The following is a 20145-nucleotide window of genomic DNA, read 5'->3' as shown; positions in this document are numbered from 1 at the left end:
GCGCTCATCTCACTTTACCGGCCGAGGAAGCCGGCATTTGTCCGAAGAGAAGTTTTTCCGGGTCATGTGGCCAGCATGACTAAGCCGCTTCTGGCGAAACCAGAGCAGCACACGGAAACACCATTTACCTTCCTGCCAGAGCGGTACCTATTTATCTACTTGCACTTTGACGTGCTTTTGAACTGCTAGGTTGGCAGGAGCTGGGACCAAGCAACGGAGCCCTGTTGCGGGGATTCGAACCACCGACCTTCCAATCAGCAAGCCCTAGGTTCAGTGGTTTAGACCACAGCGCCACCTGCGTCCCATATAGGGTGGTATATAAATTCAATAAGTAACAACAACTATTACTACTACTACTGTTAGCTCACTTACAGCAGCTCTGTCCAATCTGCATTAAAGCACACATTTTAATCAGGTTTTACACAGTGTGAACAGCAACAGTAGCACAACTATACCCTTGTGGGAAGGCTGTGTCTTACATGTGAAATCACATTACAGCTGCTGAAAGGGGAGTTGTACTAGCTAGAATGCTATGCATATGGAAGGCTGCAGGAGCGTGTTCAGATAACAGCTTCTTTAAGATAAAGAGATCTGTAAAGGAAGCTGAATAGATGCCATTCAAAGGCAGGTCTCTTATCGTGGACTCAAAGCACACATTCCCTTTTGCAGACTGTACAGTTCAAGTGGGCTTCTGCAAGAGCCCCGGCCTGGTGTGGGTTGACAAGAGATAAAAGGGAAACGGGATGACGTTGTAGGCAGACATTGGCTGAAGGGGCCCTGTCAAAAAACTCCAAGAATCAGACTTCGCACATCTGCAAGTGACGTTTAAAGGACATGGGCTGCTATTTATCAGCACTGCACACAGGTACACCAACTAAGCTAAAGGAAAGAGAAATGCTGTCTTATACAGTGGTACCTCGGGTTACATACGCTTCAGGTTACAGACTCTGCTAACCCAGAAATAGTGCTTCAGGTTAAGCACGTTGCTGCAGGATGAGAACAGAAATTGTGCTCTGGCGGCGTGGCAGCAGCAGGAGGCCCCATTAGCTAAAGTGGTGTTTCAGGTTAAGAACAGTTTCAGGTAAGTACGGACCTCTGGAATGAATTAAGAACTTAACCAGAGGTACCACTGTACAAGATCAGATCAACGGTCCATCAAGCACAGGGCTGTTGAAACTGACCGACAATAACTGAACAAGGTTTTAGGCAGGAGTCTTTCTATGAGCAAAGGCAGGTTCCAAACTCTGTTGCTTGCAGGGAGGAAATTAAGCTGCATCTCAACAAGCTCATTTGCTGACCGAAGCCTCAGTCAATCATACACATAGGTTGCACAAGGCTATGTTTATATCTGCATGAGTGGTATTTTTGCTTCTCGTGGCTGCCCTATGGATCATGGCCTTATATAATAACCATCTAGCTCAGTGGTTCCCAACCATTTTTTGGCCATGCCCCACCTTGTTGTTGTTTAGTCGTGTCCGACTCTTTGTGACCCCCTGGACCAGAGCACGCCAGGCACTTCTGACTTCCACTGCCTCCCGCAGTTGGGTCAAACTCATGCTGGTAGCTTCGAGAACACTGTCCAACCATCTCGTCCTCTGTCATCCCCTTCTCCTTGTGCCCTCCATCTTTCCCAACATCAGGGTCTTTTCCAGGGAGTCTTCTCTTCTCATGAGGTGGCCAAAGTATTGGAGCCTCAGCTTCAGGATCTGTCCTTCCAGTGAGCACTCAGGGCTGATTTCCTTCAGAATGGAGAGGTTTGATCTTCTTGCAGTCCATGGGACTCTCAAGAGTCTCCTCTAACACCATAATTCAAAAGCATCAATTCTTGGCATATAATTCTTATTATTCAAAAAGTGAACTCCCATTCACATGGAGGAGGCCCAAAAGGCCATTCACTGTTTATAACTCATTCTCGAATTGCCCCCCCTTAAAAATCAGATTGCCCCCTCTGTGTGTCTCACGTTGGGAACGATGGCTCTAGACAGTATCATGATGATCATTTAAGCCTGGCAATTGCATCTTGGAGCATTAAATTGCTTTTGCACTCCCTAGTTTTGCATTAAAATCCATTTCTTTTCTTTTCTTTTTGTATAATTTTTTATTAATTTTCCAATACCATTATACATTTTCATCCAAATTTTAACAAATTATCTCTTTTTGAACTTCCTTCAGCTTCTCTGGCAATCATCCATATTTATCTCTTCAGTACACATTCCCTTCATTTGTATTGCCATTTGTCTTCTCTCTTCCCTCCCCCTTCTATTTTTTTTTTAACAATACATCTCAGCCTTTACAGTGCTTCTTGAAACCCCGCTAGCGTTGTTTGCACATCACATACATTTTTCAGATATTCTACAAACTTTCCCCAGTCTTCGATAAATTTTTGGTCTTTCACGTATCTTATTTTCCCGGTTAGTTTGTCCAATTCCGCATAGCCTGTCAATTTCATTCTCCATTCTTCTATCGTCGGTATTTCCTCTTGTTTCCATTTCTGGGCCAATAGAATTCTTGCTGCTGTAACTGCATACTGGAAAAGTTTACAGTCCTTTCTTCTTATGTCCTTTCCTGTAATCCCTAAAAAAAAGCTTCTGGTTTCTTTACAAAAGTATATTTTAACATCTTTTTCAATTCATTATATATCACTTCCCAGAAACTTTTCACTTTCTTACATTCCCACCACATATGATAAAACGTTCCTTCTTTTTCTTTACATTTCCAACACTTGTTACATGTCTTATACATTTTTGCTAGTTTTACCGGTGTGATGTACCATCTATAAAACATTTTCATGACATTTTCCTTCAACACCGTACATGCAGTAAATTCTAAATTTTCTTTCCACAGTTTTTCCCAATCATCAAATTGAATATTATACCCAAAGTCTTTGGCCCATTGTATCATTACCGATTTAACCTCTTCATCTTTCGTATACCGTTCCAACAATATCTTATACATTTTTGACAAAATTTTGCATTCATTATTTATTATATCTGTTTGAAACTTTGAATCTTTTTCTGCATAACCACTTTCTTTTATATCTTTTTTAAACATTTCATTAACCTGGAAATAGCATTAAAATCCATTTCTAGACCTGAACAGAGGAAACCTACCCCAATCCTATTCGTTCCACGAGGTCTTGCAAAAATGCCCTGATTGCACAGTACACAAGAAGATAGATAGCTTGCACTGAGTCTGATCATTGGTCCATCCACCCTAGTACTGTTGACCCAGACTAGTAGCAGCCCTACAAGCTTTCGGGCAAGGGCCTGTCTTCCCAGTCCTACCTGCAGATACCAGGAATTGAGTTTTGGACCTTTGCAGCGTGTGCTCTGCCTCTAAGCCAGGCCCTCTGCCCCTTCCCCACAGCCTTGCTGCCTTCTGTGTGGATGTGCATGAAAGCATTCCTATTAAAAGCATGGAGAAGAACAAGAGGACTGACAAAACAAAACAAATAATAATAATAATAATAATTCCTTCCAGTAGCACATTAGAGACCAACTAAGTTAGTTATCGGTATGAGATTTCATGTGCATGCACACTTCTGATTCCAGTATGGAATATGAAGATACAGTGGTACCTCGGGTTAAGTACTTAATTCGTTCCAGAGGTCTGTTCTTAACCTGAAACTGTTCTTAACCTGAAGCACCACTTTAGCTAATGGGACCTCCTGCTGCCGCCACGCCGCCAAAGCATGATTTCTGTTCTCATCCTAAAGCAAGTTCTTAACCTGAAGCACTATTTCTGGGTTAGCAGAGTCCGTAACCTGAAGCGTATGTAACCCGAGGTACCACTGTATTCAGAAAAAGACAGACCTCCACTGATGTTCACTACTGGTTTTGCCAGGAACGACGACAAGAGAAACCAAAAAGGTAATTTGCATCAACCCAAATTTCTGAAAGATCTTCACAGTTTAATATATAGAGGTGAAGTATGCTTTCAACATTGCTTTGCAATGCATAGCCAGATTCATAACTCCCTGTTTGTCACTAGGATGGGTAATGTCATTTTCTTGTGCTCTAGAGATTCATTCTACCCTTTCATGAACAACCAGGGGCTAGTTCACCCAAACTCTTGTTTGTGTGCTGCTCAGACTCAGATCATTTGGCACAAAGTAGCACTATTTGACTTGCTTTCGGGGGGAAGTCGCACTCCCATCTCCTGCCAAGCCAGTAGTGCAACTCTGCTCATGGAATCACATTAAACAGCTGGGTAATTAATGAAGCCTATTGTATTCACATCAGCACTGTTATCCTTATTAAACCCGTGCTTACGCAAACAGCAAATCACACGGCTGAAGACACACATATCTTATTCCCAATGAAAGATTTTGAGTTAATGCCGTCAAAGGATTATGCTACAATAGGTACTGCTCACCAGCAAGAGTTTACACCCATCTACCCCTAACTTTCTAAAAGTTGCATCAACAGACAGATGGGATAGAAAGAGAAATTAAAAGTATTACATTGAGGTTTTAAAGTATCAAGAAAGAAGGTTGTTGTGTTTTTTAATCAGTGCATGTTTCTCTCTCTCTCTCTCTCTCTCTCTCACACACACACACACACACACCAGTGCCAGATTTATGTATAAGCTGAACAAGCTATAGCTTTGGGGCCCCCATAAAATTAAAGGAAAAAAACCTGGATGTACACTTCCAAAATATAAGATAAAAAACAAATAAAATAAAACCTACATATAGCAACTGTGTTTTGTAGGCTCCTATGATGTAAGGGACACGGGTGGCGCTGTGGGTGAAACCACAGAACCTAGGACTTGCTGGTTGGCGGTTCGAATCCCCGGGATGGGATGAGTTCCCATTGCTCAGTCCCAGCTCCTGCCAACCTAGCAGTTCAAAAACATGTCAAAGTGCAAGTAGATAAATAGGTACCTCTCTGGTGGGAAGGTAAATGGCGTTTCCGTGTGCTACTCTGGTTCGCCAGAAGCGGCTTAGTCATGCTGGCCACATGACCCGGAAGCTGTACGCCGGCTCCCTCGGCCAATAAAGCGAGATGAGCGCCGCAACCCCAGAGTCGGCCATGACTGGACCTAATGGTCAGGGGTCCCTTTACCTTTATGATGTAAGTAATGGGCCCCGCCTGCTAGCCTGGTCCCTAAAATATCACTGGTTTGCTCATTTCTATATATAGGGTGCCTACATTCTGCACGTGCAAATGGCTTTAGATACCTATTAGGTCCATAAATTACCATATAGCATATATTCAACACACAAAAAACAGTGACAATTTGTTGACAAAGTACAGCTGGACATATAAAGGGCCCCATTACCTTCAGTAGCTTAGGGCCACATCAAACCTAAATCCAGCCCTGACACACACACACACACACACACACACTCAAAACAATATATGGATGTTTTAGGCTACCTAGTGAAATGGAGGGTGAGAAAGGGGGAATCTGAAACTGGCTTAGGTTTTTAAAAGTTTTGCATGCATGCAAATCCTCTTCATGCAGTCGTACAGGTTCTGAGGCTCCAGCTCACCATATATAATAAGTAGATTACACACATAACAGCAGCAGTCTGGAAGCTGCTATTTAGCTGTTTCAAAACAAACAAAGAAAACAAAAATCTACCCTTATGCCTCAGGAAGGTGCTTCTCTTGCATATCCAGAAGCTTGGCATTTCATGCATCTCCAAATCTCTCTCTCTCTCTGCCTTGCATTTTGGAAGGCTGCCCTAATTCTTTTCTGCCTGGTCTTGTTGCCAGGGTTGCAGCTGCACAGCCAATTCCTGCTGAAATGCAGGTCTTTGGAGGGGGTACAAAGGCCTTCATTATCTTTTTTTCAGTGCACAAACACAGAGAGAATAGAGCCCTTGCTGTCCCCTCCCACTTGAACAATCCCAGCCACTCAATCATGACTATTTACATATGAAGAGTCATGCAAGGAATACGGCCCAAGTTTCACAAGTCACATGTGTCTGCCAGAAGTTGTTCCAAGAAAGCAAAACGCTCTTCAAGACCATTTATTTGGAATACAGTGGCTTTACTCTAAATAATCAAATTAGGCATATGATTATTATTTTTATTTTAAAAAAAACACACTAACTTTTAAAGCCACATCTTGGAATTTGGAGGCCCGAAGACTGCAGTGTTCTTCACCCAACAAGGCAAAATAGCTGGCAAAATGGTATACAAGTGAAAACACTGCGTCTGAAAAAGTCATTCGTGGAATGTAACAGGAGACAATGAAATGGAATGAACTGGGAATTCAGTCCGGGGTAACAAAATCACAGACTTTCACAAGAGTACTGGTTGGTTTAATTGAATCCCCTGCAAAATTTTGCCTTGAAAATTTTGCAATCAAAAGGAAGCAGAATCATGTTTTCTACCAGGAACTGAACATTTGAACTAGTCTACAGTAGCGCCAGCAAACTTTCAAATGTAGTAACAATATCAGAGGCAAATCAGATGGTGCAAATTTTGAGAAAGCAGGCAGAAGCAGTGTAGGAAAAACAGGGTGATGGCAAAGCAGCATAGACTGGTAGAATACTCAACTGTGAAAACATAGATCTCATATTAATTCATTTAGTACCGTGTAACAATGGTTCATTGTCGTGCTGATATAATCTTAAATGCTTGACGGGACTATATTTTTTTACTGGAACAAATGACTGCATCTTGCAGCTGTATTAACCCAGAACTGTTACAGACAATAAGAGAGTCACCTTTGGCTATAGTTGGTTCAAAGCAAGTATCCAGTTAGGTGTGACAACTTCTAAACCTTTCAAATATTATTATCTGAAGTGTCAATATAAAAGCTAACTGAAACTAAGGAAATGACCCTTAGAAGATTAGAAGACAATTTTCTCACCTCTTAATTAGAGAAAAACACCGATGATGGAAGTTTCTCTGTCATTTTAAACCAGAATTTCAACAAAGACCACGTCTACTGTTAAAATTCAGCTCACTTAAACAATTGTGTTGGATTTAAGCTACTAGTTTTTAAACATGTTGCGATTTGGCATTGTAGAAGCACTAACAAGATGAACTTAAATGCTGCAGCAGCAAATGACAAGCCACGGTCCACAGTGCCTTCTTTCAAAGGTGACCTGTAGCAGCAATCCCAGCAGATGTGAAAGAGAACAACAACTACCAGACTTTTAGAAGACATCTGAAGGCAGCCCTGTTTAGGGAAGCTTTTAATGTTTTATGGATTACTGTATTTTAATATTTTGTTGAAAGCTGCCCAGAGTGGCTGGGGAAGCCCTGCAAGATGGGCAGGGTATTAATAATAATAATAATTATTATTATTATTATTATTATTATTATTATTATTATTATTCTATCATTACTGGTTTTCAGAACAGCTATCTGCATAAAGATCTGTGCTTCTACCATACATAAGTATTTAATATTTGGCTCTGTCAATAACAAAAACAAACTTTGGTTGGAAGAAGAGGGACACAGAGATGTGCCTGAGTGACCAATGATTATTTAGCAGCACACCAAAACCAGAAAGCCTCTGAGAAATTTCTGTTTCATTACGAGCACCATTTACGACACACCCAAGGGAATCAAGATACTGTACTATGACAAAGTTCTTCTACCTACTTGCAGGAAGAGTAGGAAGAAACCTAACAGCAAAGTTTGACATGCTTCCAATAATTATAAAAAGAATGTGCTACAATATGTTTTAACAGAATTACAGTTTAAAAATAAAAGCCACCTTGTTATATATGCATAGGGTACTAAATGTAGGTAACTGTGCAGACAATTTATTCTATCGCTTTCTTTTGGCACGAAAGGTAAAATATTGAACCCTATAAATAATGAATGAATGATTGATTAGTAGGTGCAACAGTCCTGTGCGAAGATGGCTATAAATAAACATCCCTGTGGATTGTGTTACAGATGTTGCAAATTATTAGCAATCTAATCAATTAGCTGACCAAACAACTATCATTAAACAGAGTTGAAATAAATGGACTTTCTACATTAACAAATCTAATTGCATGCACATCTCTGAAACTCTCTGAAAACTTAATTTTTTTGCTTTAAACCTTACCCCTTAATAGTGTTACTTATTTTTCCTGGCCCCTTGGACAACTGTGTGTCCTTACACTGAACCAATTTACGCGAAAGTTAAGTCCCACTGTGTGTCAAACTATGTGGCAAAGTACAAAGCCTTAGGGAAGTGCTGTATATCCCAGCATTACACCAGCGTATAAAAGTATGCAGCTAAAACCCAATGGTGTTTGTAAACACTATTGTATTTGCATCTTGGACTTCGACACATGAACACAGATAATGAAAGATGAAGTTACATGCAAATTTTATTTCAACCCTTAGGTGGAATTAGGGTCTACTTCATACATTCATACAGTGGTACCTCAGGTTACATACGCTTCAGGTTACATACGCTTCAGGTTACATACGCTTCAGTTACATACGATTCCGGTTACAGACTCCTCTAACCCAGAAATAGTGCTTCAGGTTAAGAACTTTGCTTCAGGATGAGAACAGAAATTGTGTTCTGGCGGCGCTGCAGCAGCAAGAGACCCCATTAGCTAAAGTGGTGCTTCAGGTTAAGAACAGTTTCAGGTTAAGTATAGACCTCCGGAACGAATTAAGTACTTAACCTAAGGTACCACTGTATTAGGAAATGTGCTCACATAAAGGTAAAGGTAAAGGGACCCCTGACCATTAGGCCCAGTCGTGGCCGACTCTGGGGTTGCGGCGCTCATCTCACTTTATTGGCCAAGGGAGCCGGCGTACAGCTTCCGGGTCATGTGGCCAGCATGACTAAGCCGCTTCTGGTGAACCAGAGCAGCGCAGGAAACGCCGTTTACCTTCCCGCCAGAGCGATACCTATTTATCTACTTGCACTGGTGTGCTTTCAAACTGCTAGGTTGGCAAGAGCAGGGACCGAGCAACGGGAGCTCACCCCGTCGCGGGGATTCGAACCGCCAACCTTCTGATCGGCAAGCCCTAGGCTCTGTGGTTTAACCCACAGTGCCACCCACATTTCCTCTCATATTGCCTAACAATGAGGGCTAGAGACTTTAAGAAAGCTAAGAAATTCAGTGGGTGAATGGCAGCACCTCTGGCTATTTGGGCTGTAGGGAAAATCTAACCAAAATCTATAGCCTTATATATAAAGTCATGTTTCGGGGGTGGGGGGATTCTGGATTGATTGAAAATAGTACTCTTAGTTGTCTTAATTGAATTTAAAACATGGGCATAATTCCTCAGCCACCACCTCCTTGAAGTTCAAGCAAACTATACATATTCAATTTAATCTTAGTGTGCCACATTAAAAGCTAGGGGAAACAAATGCTCAAACAGTATTCATAAAAAAGACTCAAACATAATTGCCAATCACAGGTGCCTGTTGTTAAAAAGAAGCTTACATAAAGGGTTGCAATCCCCGCCCCCAAGATGGTACTCAGAAATGACAGAAATGTAGCATATTGCAGGAATAAAAAATATTCTAGAAGATCATGTTCTATGATACAATAAAAGTTCTAATCTAGAATAACCTAGACATTTTGTCCATTGCAAACATCTAACTTGTTTCAACACGTAAGTATTTTTCCAATGGAACAATTCCCCTTTAAATTTTGATGAGAACAATGGCCTTCATCCTCATATTGACTAGTGAATTGTTCCTCCCATGCCAGAAAAGCAAGAAGCAGAAAATTAGTCTACTTCTAAATTAAAGGTAGACTGGATGCCATAAACACTACTAATTCCAGCAGGGGAAACAGGAGAAATAATTACTGTCAAAAATAATTCACTCAATTAACCTTTTGTCAAAGTTAGTTTGTATTATATATGAATATTAATAAGTCTGTTTCTATTGTGGAAACAAAAGATATTTGCATATCATAATTCCAATGTACTGCTCTTCAGAGGCTCGTTACCAGAGAGGTACTTCAAATGCTGTTTAGAAATTCATGAAAGAACGCCATGAAACCAGATCAAATCTATTTAAGGTTAAATGCCCTGTCATGCTTTGCTGAGCACAGTACCATGATGAATTTGCTTCCCCATCTGTTCTTGCTATTTAGCCTAAGCATTTGGAGGGTTAAAAGCAAACAGATAGATTTCTGATTGCCTGGCTTCATAATCAGGCTCTCTTGCACCTCCAAACACCCAGTACAGGCAGCAATGTTTAGTAAATGGAAATTATTATTCTTCGTTGCAGAGGCTACTCTGAAGTGCTGCAGAAAAACAAGACGCTAGCATAATGAATCAGCACTAGAAAGACCACAGCTGTAGCTACAAGAGGAGAGATACGGTGGGAAATGCGGTTGGAAACTTCAGCACAGGATTGAAGTCCCAATGGCTTCACCCAAATACAGGGCTGAGCTTGTGTCATGCTCAGTTGCAAGTTAAAGAGATGCAGAATGGCATACAGAAAGCGCTACTGTACTTTGTTGACCAGGCAAGATTAGGAGGGTATTCCTGTTCACACTAGGTCTGCCAAACATAAGGTAACAGGTAAAGGTAAAGGATCCCTGGATGGTTAAGTTCAGTTAAAGGAGACTATTGGGTTGTGGCACTTATCTCGCTTTCAGGCCGAGGGAGCCAGCATTTGTCCACAGACAGTTTTCCAGGTCATGTGGCCAGCATGACTAAACTGCTACTGGCGCACAGAGGACCTCGACGAGTGCCAGAGCCCACGGAAATGCCGTTTACCTTCCCACTGCAGCGGTACCTATTTATCTGCTTGCACTGGTGTGCTTTTGAAGTGCCAGGTTAGCAGGAGCTGGGACAGAGCAACATGAGCTCACCCCGTCGCAGGAATTTGAACCATTGACCTTTTGATCGGCAAGTCCAAGAGGCTCAGTGCTTTAGACCACAGTGCCACCCGCGTCCCGAATAAACAAGCACACAATCGCTGATAGGTCCACCTGCCATTGTGAGGCTCAAAGCAATGAAGATGATGCCTCCTCAGCTGTTGCCATTGGCTGTAGGTTTCTTATGATGTCACAAAAGCACTTGGCAACTGAGTGGATATAAAGGCAGGCCAAGGGGAAAGCCCTTTTCTATTTCCAGCAGGACACACCTGGCAATGGATGTGACATTCAGCACTGCCCAGGTTTCTTCCACTTGGAGGAGGCAAAGTGGTGAATGGAAGGAGGCCATCCTCTGGCAGTGGGATGCTAGGGAGCGATAAGGGAGCCCAAGAGGCTTGGTGGTTTAGACCACAGTGCCACCCATGCCAAACATAAGTTGCTATTCTTTCACATCTCTATTCTGACCTGTCCCTAAGAAGGCACCAAATCCTGAGCATGCTCAAAGCCAAGAAGTTCACTAGGTTAAGTTCCAGCCTCAAACCATATGGCTCCCAGTTCACACATACATTTAGTTAATGTATTTCCAAATTTTTTTCAAATACTTAAAAAGGGTAATAGAGGCAAGGATATTGGATGCCTATACTCCTATATCCCCAGAGAATAGGACAAAATCAACAAACACCAGGGCTAGGTTTGAAAAAACATAATGTTCTGAGGAACTACCGAAAGAAAATTAAAGACTGATCATGTATGCAACGACGGCAGTGAGAATGCTTCTAGCCCAGAGATGGAAGGAAGGAGAAGTGCGGACCAGAGAGGAATGGCAGACCAAACTGATGGAATATAGTGAGGCTGACGGGAAAGATCAGAAACCAGGAAGATCAAGTATTCCTAAAATATCGGAATAACTTTTTAACATACTTAAAAGGCCACCTTAGACAGTTAAAATCATTGGCAGGGAGACAATGACACTTGTAATGTGAAATGAATTTTTGTTACTATGATTATGTAACAGATAGATAACGGTAAAAGATGCAGGAAAAAAAGAAAAAATATTTGTAAATGTAACCCATGGAGGGAGGGGAGGAGGTCTGTAGATTCGAAAGAACCTTTTTATTTTTAATGTTTTGGAATGGTTACAGTTATTGTGTAAAAATTTATGTAAAATCAATAAAAAATTATAAAAAAGAAAGAAAAAACATAATGTTCAAGTGACGATAACTATCAATTGTACAGACAGAGAAAATGTGAGCAAATCTTAAGTTTTTTAGACATGAAGTCACCAGCTCAGATGACATATATGTAGATTGCTTTTTATACAGAGCTTTTTCTGGTGGGCAAAATACTAAAAGTGAAAACTAAAATCCTAATTTTCACATTACAATGCTCTCTATTTCTGCCACAGAAGTTTTCATGGCTGAACTGGCATTTGCTGAGAGTGCCTTTAGGTACAGAACGTATCATCTTCCATGCAGAGAGTTGGGCTAAGTTGCACACTGGCTAGATCCTTTCCAACTCTAATGCATGTTTGTCTCAGCACTAAATTGTCTCAGCACTAAATTGATTTATGGAGATTTGCCTCAAGGTCTTTAATGGCAGGGACAGCAGAAAGGAAAAGGGGAGGGGCATGCAAATGAGATGCTGTAAATAAAAATGAAGGCTGAATTCTGGTAGCTCACAACTACATTCACTGCAAAACAAGTACAGATTTTTTTAAATTTTATTTTAAATCATGCTGTGTTGTACACTCAGTTAAATTATGGGCTGTCAGTATGGCTTTATTTTACCTTTCTATATCAGCAGGATGGGGATCCTGCAGTATCAAAGATCAAGATCATGCAGTATCAAGATCATGCAGTATCAAAACAAGAATTAGATATGAGTTAAGTGTTTAAACATAATTTCGGCAAATTGTGAACGTCAGCAAACACCTGCAAGGCTACCTGCCTCTCTTAATTTGTGAACCCCTCAGTCGCTAGGCGTGTCTTTTACCATTTTCGGTTGGTAAGACTATGGGCCATTGCTGCATTGGGTAGATTGACAGCTGGAATTGTGCATGCATTGCCAGCCTCACAGCTGGATTACTGTGATGTAAACTGAATCCGAGCCAGCTGTCTAGCATAGTACTGCGCTGGTAAACCCCTGAAGGGGTAAGATCTCAGGCAAAAAGCAAATCCAGAAAGAGAAATTGCATGCATACAAACCTTCTGAATCTGAAATGGAAGGCAGAATTTGCACCAGTTACACGGAAAAGACAACCGTGCATATATGTAACATGCACAATAATTTGAAAATATTTTTTAAACAAATTAAAATTTCAGTGCATTACTGAGCTTGATGGCAAATAAAGGTTGTCCAGAGTCTCCAAGGCTACAGCTGGCACAGGAGAAAATGTGCTCATTTCAGAAACATTGCCCTTTAGGTTGACATCTGTAGCATGCAGAAATAAGGAGACATAATGTATTCATAGTTGCTTTGACTCTTTGTGAGCACATACAAGGGGGAAATCAAAACAGACTACAGAGATGCAGATGAACATCTAGTTTTCATCCCTAATTAGAATCACTCTACAGTTGTTCAAAGAGAGCAGTTACTCAACGGGCCTAAGAAAATCAACACACACACACACACACACACACACACAATTATTAAGTAGCACATTGTTAAAAACACAGTCTTTGGTTATTTGGTTCTTGCAGTTGTCTGGCCATTACACCCAGAAATATGCAAAAGGAGGAAAAACCCCTATGCCAAGCAGTTTAGTCTGAAAGTGTTTGAAACACAGATCCTTGGCCAGTTCTGATACAACATGCATGAAACAGGAATAGCTTGGTTCTGTGGCTTACCGGAATCACACAAACAACAGAAACTATGGCTTAAGGGGGTCACATGTACATGTGGGTTGCTGGAGAGGTGCACATTGACCCTCCCCGGTCCTTTTTGTTTCCACCTTGAGCTAAGCAAAGGTTTGACTAAACTGGGACTCATGGTGAAGAACAAACCTTGCCTACAAATAATAATAATAATAAATTCTATTTATACCCCACCCTCCCCAGCCAAGACAGGGCTCAGGGCAGCTAACACCCGATATAACAACAAATTGATTGAAATACAACTTAAAAACAAGATTAAAATACAGTGGTGCCCCGCAAGACGAATGCCTCGCAAGACGAAAAACTCGCTAGACGAAAGGGTTTTTCGGTTTTGCGTTGCTTCACTAGACGAATTTCCCTATGGGCTTGCTTCGCAAGACGAAAACGTCTTGCGCTTTTTTAAAAAAGCCGCTTGAAGAGGCGCAGTTGCGACGGACCGTGCTTCACAAGATGAAAAACATCGCAAGATGAAAAGACTCGCGGAACGAATTCTTTTCGTCTTGCGAGGCACCACTGTACAACATTAAAATACAGCCTCATTTCAATGGAAACTCAAATCAAAAACTTTTGGGGGGATGAAAACATCAAGTCTTCACCAAGGCTAACTTTCCAGACTGGTCCTACATGGGACAAGAAAAAGCCAGGGAAGTCCCCAAATAGGAGTTCCATCACAGGAGGAGAAAGGTAAAAAGAAGAGGGGGAGGGAATCTCTTACTCACAGGCTGAAGATATTCTAGGATGTGTCCAACATCAGAGTAACCAGGCCACAGAATCTTGCATAAACCTCTTGTGGAGTACCCCCTTTGTAGAACACACACACACACACACACACACAGAGAGAGAGAGAGAGAGAGAGAGAGAGAGAGAGAGAGAGATCACTAGGTTTAGTGCTAATGGTTTAGTGCAATATGAGCAATTTCTGAGCAGGGGTGGTTATCATCTGTCAGTGGCTAACAAATTAGCACCCTGAGTACCTTCTTACACAAATCATGGACAATGTTTGATTAGTTGTTCACCCTGCATGTTAGCGATTTCACATTGCTTGTGACAAATGGCAATTTTATAGCCATTTCGACTATATGCATGGCCTTGTTTTACTACTGCATAATCCACTTTGGGATGCTCTGGTGAAGGATATTACCCAACAAATAAAGTGAAAGCTACTGAATACACAACAATATCCGCAAATGACACCTGGCACTTATTTGTGTGGGTGTGGGTGTAATTTGAAGGAGAAAAAAACCCTCTGGCAAATGGAAAGTAAAAAAAAAAATAACCAAAATAAGCAGCACAGACTGCTCTTTCCAATTGCCAGGTCTGCATGAGCCCATGTAAAAGGAAAGGTAAAGGGACCCCTGACTATGAGGTCCAGTCGTGATCGACTCTGGGGTTGCGGTGCTCATCTCGCTTTATTGGCTGGGGTACTGGCGTACAGCTTCCGGGTCATGTGGCCAGCATGACTAAGCTGCTTCTGGCGAACTAGAGCAGTGCACGGAAACGCCGTTTACCTTCTCGCCGGAGCGGTACCTATTTATCTACTTGCACTTCGTGCTTTCGAACTGCTAGGTTGGCAGGAGCAGGGACCGAGCAACGGGAGCTCACCCCATTGCGGGGATTCGAACCGCTGACCTTCTGATCTGTTTAACCCAGTGTTTCCCAACCTTTTTTGGGCAAAGGCACACTTGTTTCATGAAAAAAATCTCGAGGCACACCACAGCCCCGTGACGTCAGCGCGCAGCGTCACGCCGGGAGGGACGCACGAAAGTGTAAGTTTCAATTTTTTCCCCTCCCCCTTGCCTTCCTTCTGTGCCAACCGCCAAAAAGCCAAGAATCGCGGGACCGCCGGCGGAGGGGGGGAGGGCGAGCGGAGGCAGCGGCGAGCCCCGTTCCTCCCCATCCGCCCCATTCCGTGCAAGGAGCGCGAACAGGTGTGAGAAGGGGGTCAAACCTGCAGGCCGGCGCCGGGGAACCTCCAAGCTTTGGGGGTGGGGGGGAGGAGGCAGCAAAGCGAGGCAGGAAGGAGAGCGCGGCTTGGCTGGGTGAGCTTTGGCAGGGGCAGGGAATGAGAGCCGCAAGGCGGGCGCTGCGGACGGAGGCGCTGCCCGCCGAGCTCGCAGGCAGCCAGGCAGGCGGACGGCGAGAGCCCCGCGCTGGGCGGCCTCTCCTGGGAAGTTTCAAAGCTGTAGTTAACTTTTTTAGATTATTATAAAAAAAAAATTGAATGCACTGTTCTGCTTAAAATCAAAATGTTAAATTTTCTATGCTTCATTTCCTTAACATTCATTCCATGTATGGTATTCTCATCTTAAAATATAAGTATTAAATAAATACAACTGTACTTTACTAAATTGGTTTTTAATAAAATATTTCAGTTTACATGGCGTACCAGAATATTAATATACAGTAGTGAACTTTTCCTAGTTCTACCACCTAAGGGGCTCACCCTACTTCAAGTTAAGTTGCTCAGAGGCAATTATAACATTACCATTAACACAGAAGGTGACCAGAAGAAACCCCCACAAACAGGGAGGGGAGGAAAACCAGAGCTTCTGTATCTTTTTAAGGGGTACAGAATACTCTGCTTTTTAAGGGAGCCCATGCCCTACTGCATTCCAGGCCAGAATAATGTCACAGTTCACTTGGGTGAACCACCAGCCTTGGGGCCAAGGGACAACAGAGGTTTGTGCCTGGAAGAACTTCACAGCAGGGGAAGGACCAGCAGCCCCAGGTTGAGGGTGATGGGCGCTTTGGTCCAGCAAACACCAGAAATATTCATGTAGTAGTGGGGTGAAGTGAGATTTGAAGCAGCTCACACTCACGCAGCCCAATCCCACTCACATTCCCTAAGAAACAAAGGTTACAAATACAGTGGTACCTCGGGTTAAGAACTTAATTCCTTCTGGAGGTCTGTTCTTAACCTGAAAATCTTCTTAACACCACTTTAGCTAATGGGGCCTCCCACTGCTGCTGGAGCACGATTTCTGTTCTCATCCTGAAACAAAGTTCTTAACCCAAGGTAATATTTCTGGGTTAGTGGAGTCTGTAACCTGAAGCCTCAGTTACCCGAGGTACCACTGTCCCATGTAATGTAGTTTTGTGTTTTTGTGTTGTGAGCCTTGGATGTTAAACAGCCACCACCACCGCAGGCCCTTAAAAACAAGGTACTTTCATATTCATCTTTACTTGGAGGCAAGCCTCCCTCTTCCCAAGGGGGCCACTTCCCAATTCAGAGTGCTTGGCATCCTAAGGAGGGGAGCAGCGCTGGATTTGGGACGCTGCTGGCGGCAGAGGGGCGCAAATAACAACACTGAACAGATCCGTTGGAAAAAGCAGCTGTACCAAAATGAATTATTGCGAAAATGAGGGATATTTGAGGGTTGTTGTTGTTTAGTCGTTTAGTCGTGTCCGACTCTTCGTGACCCCATGGACCAGAGCACGCCAGGCACTTCTGTCCTCCACTGCCTCCCGCAGTTTGATCAAACTCATGCTGGTAGCTTCAAGAACACCATCCAACCATCTCATTCTCTGTCGTCCCCTTCTCCTTGTGCCCTCCATCTTTCCCAACATCAGGGTCTTTTCCAGGGAGTCTTCTCTTCTCATGAGGTGGCCAACGTATTGGAGCCTCAGCTTCACGATCTGTCCTTCCAGTGAGCGCTCAGGGCTGATTTCCTTCAGAATGGAGAGGTTTGATCTTCTTGCAGTCCATGGGACTCTCAAGAGTCTCCTCCAGCACCATAATTCAAAAGCATCAATTCTTCGGCGATCAGCCTTCTTTATGGTCCAGCTCTCACTTCCATACATCACTACTGGGAAAACCATGGCTTTTACTATACGGACCTTTGTTGGCAAGGTGATGTCTCTGCTTTTTAAGATGTTGTCTAGGTTTGCCATCGCCTTTCTCCCAAGGAGCAGGCGTCTTTTAATTTCGTGACTGCTGTCACCATCTGCACTGATCATGGAGCCCAAGAAAGTAAAATCTCTCACTGCCTCCATTTCTTCCCCTTCTATTTGCCAGGAGGTGATGGGCCCAGTGGCCATGATCTTCGTTTTTTTTGATGTTGAGCTTCAGACCATATTTTGCGCTCTCCTCTTTCACCCTCATTAAAAGGTTCTTTAATTCCTCTTCACTTTCTGCCATCAAGGTTGTGTCATCTGCATATCTGAGGTTGTTGATATTTCTTCCGGCAATCTTAATTCCGGCTAGGGATTCATCCAGCCCAGCCTTTCGCATGATGAATTCATCATTTTTGAGACTGCATCCCAGTACAGCTTTTGCCACTCTTTTGTTGACTATGAGGGCCACTCCATTTCTTTTACGGGTTTCTTGCCCACAGTAGTAGATATGATAGTCATCCGAACTGAATTCGCCCATTCCCGTCCATTTTAGCTCACTGATGCCCAGAATGTCAATATTTATTCTCGCCATCTCATTTTTGACCACATCCAACTTACCCAGGTTCATGGTTCTTACATTCCAGGTTCCTATGCAATATTTTTCTTTACAGCATTGGACTTTCCTTTCGCTTCCATGCATATCCGCAACTGAGCGTCCTTTCGGCTTTGGCCCAGCCGCTTCATCAGCTCTGGATCTACTTGTACTTGTCCTCCGCTCTTCCCCAGTAGCATGTTGGACACCTTCCAACCTGAGGGGCTCATCTTCCAGCGTCATAACTTTTATATGCCTGTTGTCTTTGTCCATGGAGTTTTCTTGGCAGGGATACTGGAGTGGCTTGCCGGTTCCTACTCCAGGTGGATCACGTTTGGTCAAAACTCTCCACTATGACCTGTTCATCTTGGGTGCCCTGCTCGGCGTAGTTCATAGCTTTTCTGAGTTCTTCAAGCCCCTTCACCACGGCAAGGCAGTGATCCATGAAGGGGGATATTTGAGGGAGGGGCCGTCAAATGCTGTCCTCGCCCAGGACGCCACTTGAAGGAAGCAGCGGGGGCGGACGCGGGTTGGAATCCTCTCAGCCCGGCCTCCCTCACAGGGTTGTTGTGGGGGGTAAATGGCGGGGAGCCCCACCCGCCCGCCCCACCGGAGCTCCTGGGAGGGAGAAAAAGGAATGCGAAAGCGCTAATAATAAAAGCCAACCTATATATGTGGAGAGAGGGAGGGAACCCTGAGGCCGTGTCAGGCCCACAAAGGCGGGAAGGGGCCCGTCAGTCGCGCAGGAGGCGCCTGTCCCGCAAGAGGCCGGCAAAGGTCACCTCTGACGCCCTTGCGCCTCCCTCCCTCCCTCCATTGCGCGCGCAGCGGGGGGCGCCGCTCACCATCCTCCGTGGCTGCGCGTGGCGGCTGCAGGTCAGCGGGCCCCTCTGGCGCGCGTGGACGGCGGCGCCCCTGACGCAACTCAGGCGCTGGAGGGAGCAGAGCGAGCGGTACATGGCGGAGGCTGAGGAGCGAGGCGCCGCGGGCGGGCGAGGGGTAGGAGGACGGAGTGGGCGGAGTCGCAGCCAATGGGGTGGAAGAAACCCACGTTTCCTTTTTGAAAGAGAAACTTTTAAACGAGCGCGTGGTTGAAGAAGGCGCTTGCCCAGCTCCCCTCTGCGCCTCGGAGGGCGGGTTTGAGCACGCGCAATGCGCCGCCGCCGTCTCGCGCTCCTCCCTTTTGCGCGCGCTGCCCCGCCGCCGCCCCATTGGCCGGGTCCTGTCAGCTGATCCTGTGTTATTTCCTGTGTGTGTGTGTGTGAGGGGAGAATGGAGAGAGAAACCTCGGCACCACCACCGCGGAGCCGCCCCCGGCTCGACGCGGATCCTCGCCGCCGCCGCCCCGCCTCTCGCCGCCCGACTCGCCCGCCTCCCTCCCACGGCACACCGGGCAACGTCTCGCGGCACACTAGTGTGCCGCGGAACACCGGTTGGGAAACACTGGTTTAACCCACAGCGCCACCCGCGTCCCTATGAGCCCATGTAGAAGGCCTTATATTCCATCCCATTTGGGGAAGAGATTTCTGCCTGTTGCAGATGCAGCACCGCACTTAGCAACATAAAACATATAAAGGGTCTTCTGGGAAGCCTGAGGCTGGATGGTAGCAAACATCCCTCCATGGCAGCAGGAAGCAGCCATTTGGCAGCACCCTTGGAGTGCATATTTGAGACCACTCAAAGTGGATTATGTTAATCAGATGCCTACTTTCCTGACAGCCCTGGTTCAGTTTCATTCCGACCATTCCATTCCAGGAAGCTTTGGTACTCACAGTAGTGAAAATACTGGTATCTGCACCTTGTGCGCACAGAGACCCTGATTCCACTCACATCTTGCATGATAAACTGAATGTCATACCTTTCTGCCTCTCATCCCCTGGCTGCAGTTCTCAGTCTACCCCTTTGTCACTCTAACCACCCTGAAAGAGATTAAGATAAAGTGGCTAAGCTTTTCTCAGTCTAGATTAATTTAACTACCTTCTTTTAATCCAATCACAGTTCTTTAAAGGAGTGGTAAAGGGATGGGTTTTCACATTCTCTGTTATTGACAAAAGTGACTCTCAGTGAGAGAATATGAGTAGGAGACC

At 44.2% G+C, this 20145-nt stretch overlaps 1 protein-coding gene across 3 annotated transcripts in view; it reads right to left on the bottom strand.

Moving 5' to 3' along the window:
• Positions 1-20145, bottom strand: part of CDC42SE2 (CDC42 small effector 2) — a 107168-nt gene that overhangs the window by 55987 nt on the left and 31036 nt on the right. The window contains exon 1 of one of the 3 annotated variants that reach the window (XM_082191691.1): positions 14348-14439. The exons of 1 other annotated variant lie outside the window; for it this stretch is intronic. The gene's annotated coding sequence lies outside the window, so the exon portion shown is untranslated. Of the gene's footprint in view, positions 1-14347; positions 14440-20145 lie in introns of those variants that run through there. One more of the 3 variants, XM_082191689.1, reaches the window with a different exon arrangement.

Source organism: Podarcis vaucheri (assembly GCF_965113315.1).
Source record: "Podarcis vaucheri genome assembly, chromosome: 11".
NCBI lineage: Eukaryota > Metazoa > Chordata > Lepidosauria > Squamata > Lacertidae > Podarcis > Podarcis vaucheri.
The sequence above is the reverse complement of the archived record's forward strand: the minus strand, read 5'-3'. Positions and strand labels throughout refer to the sequence as shown.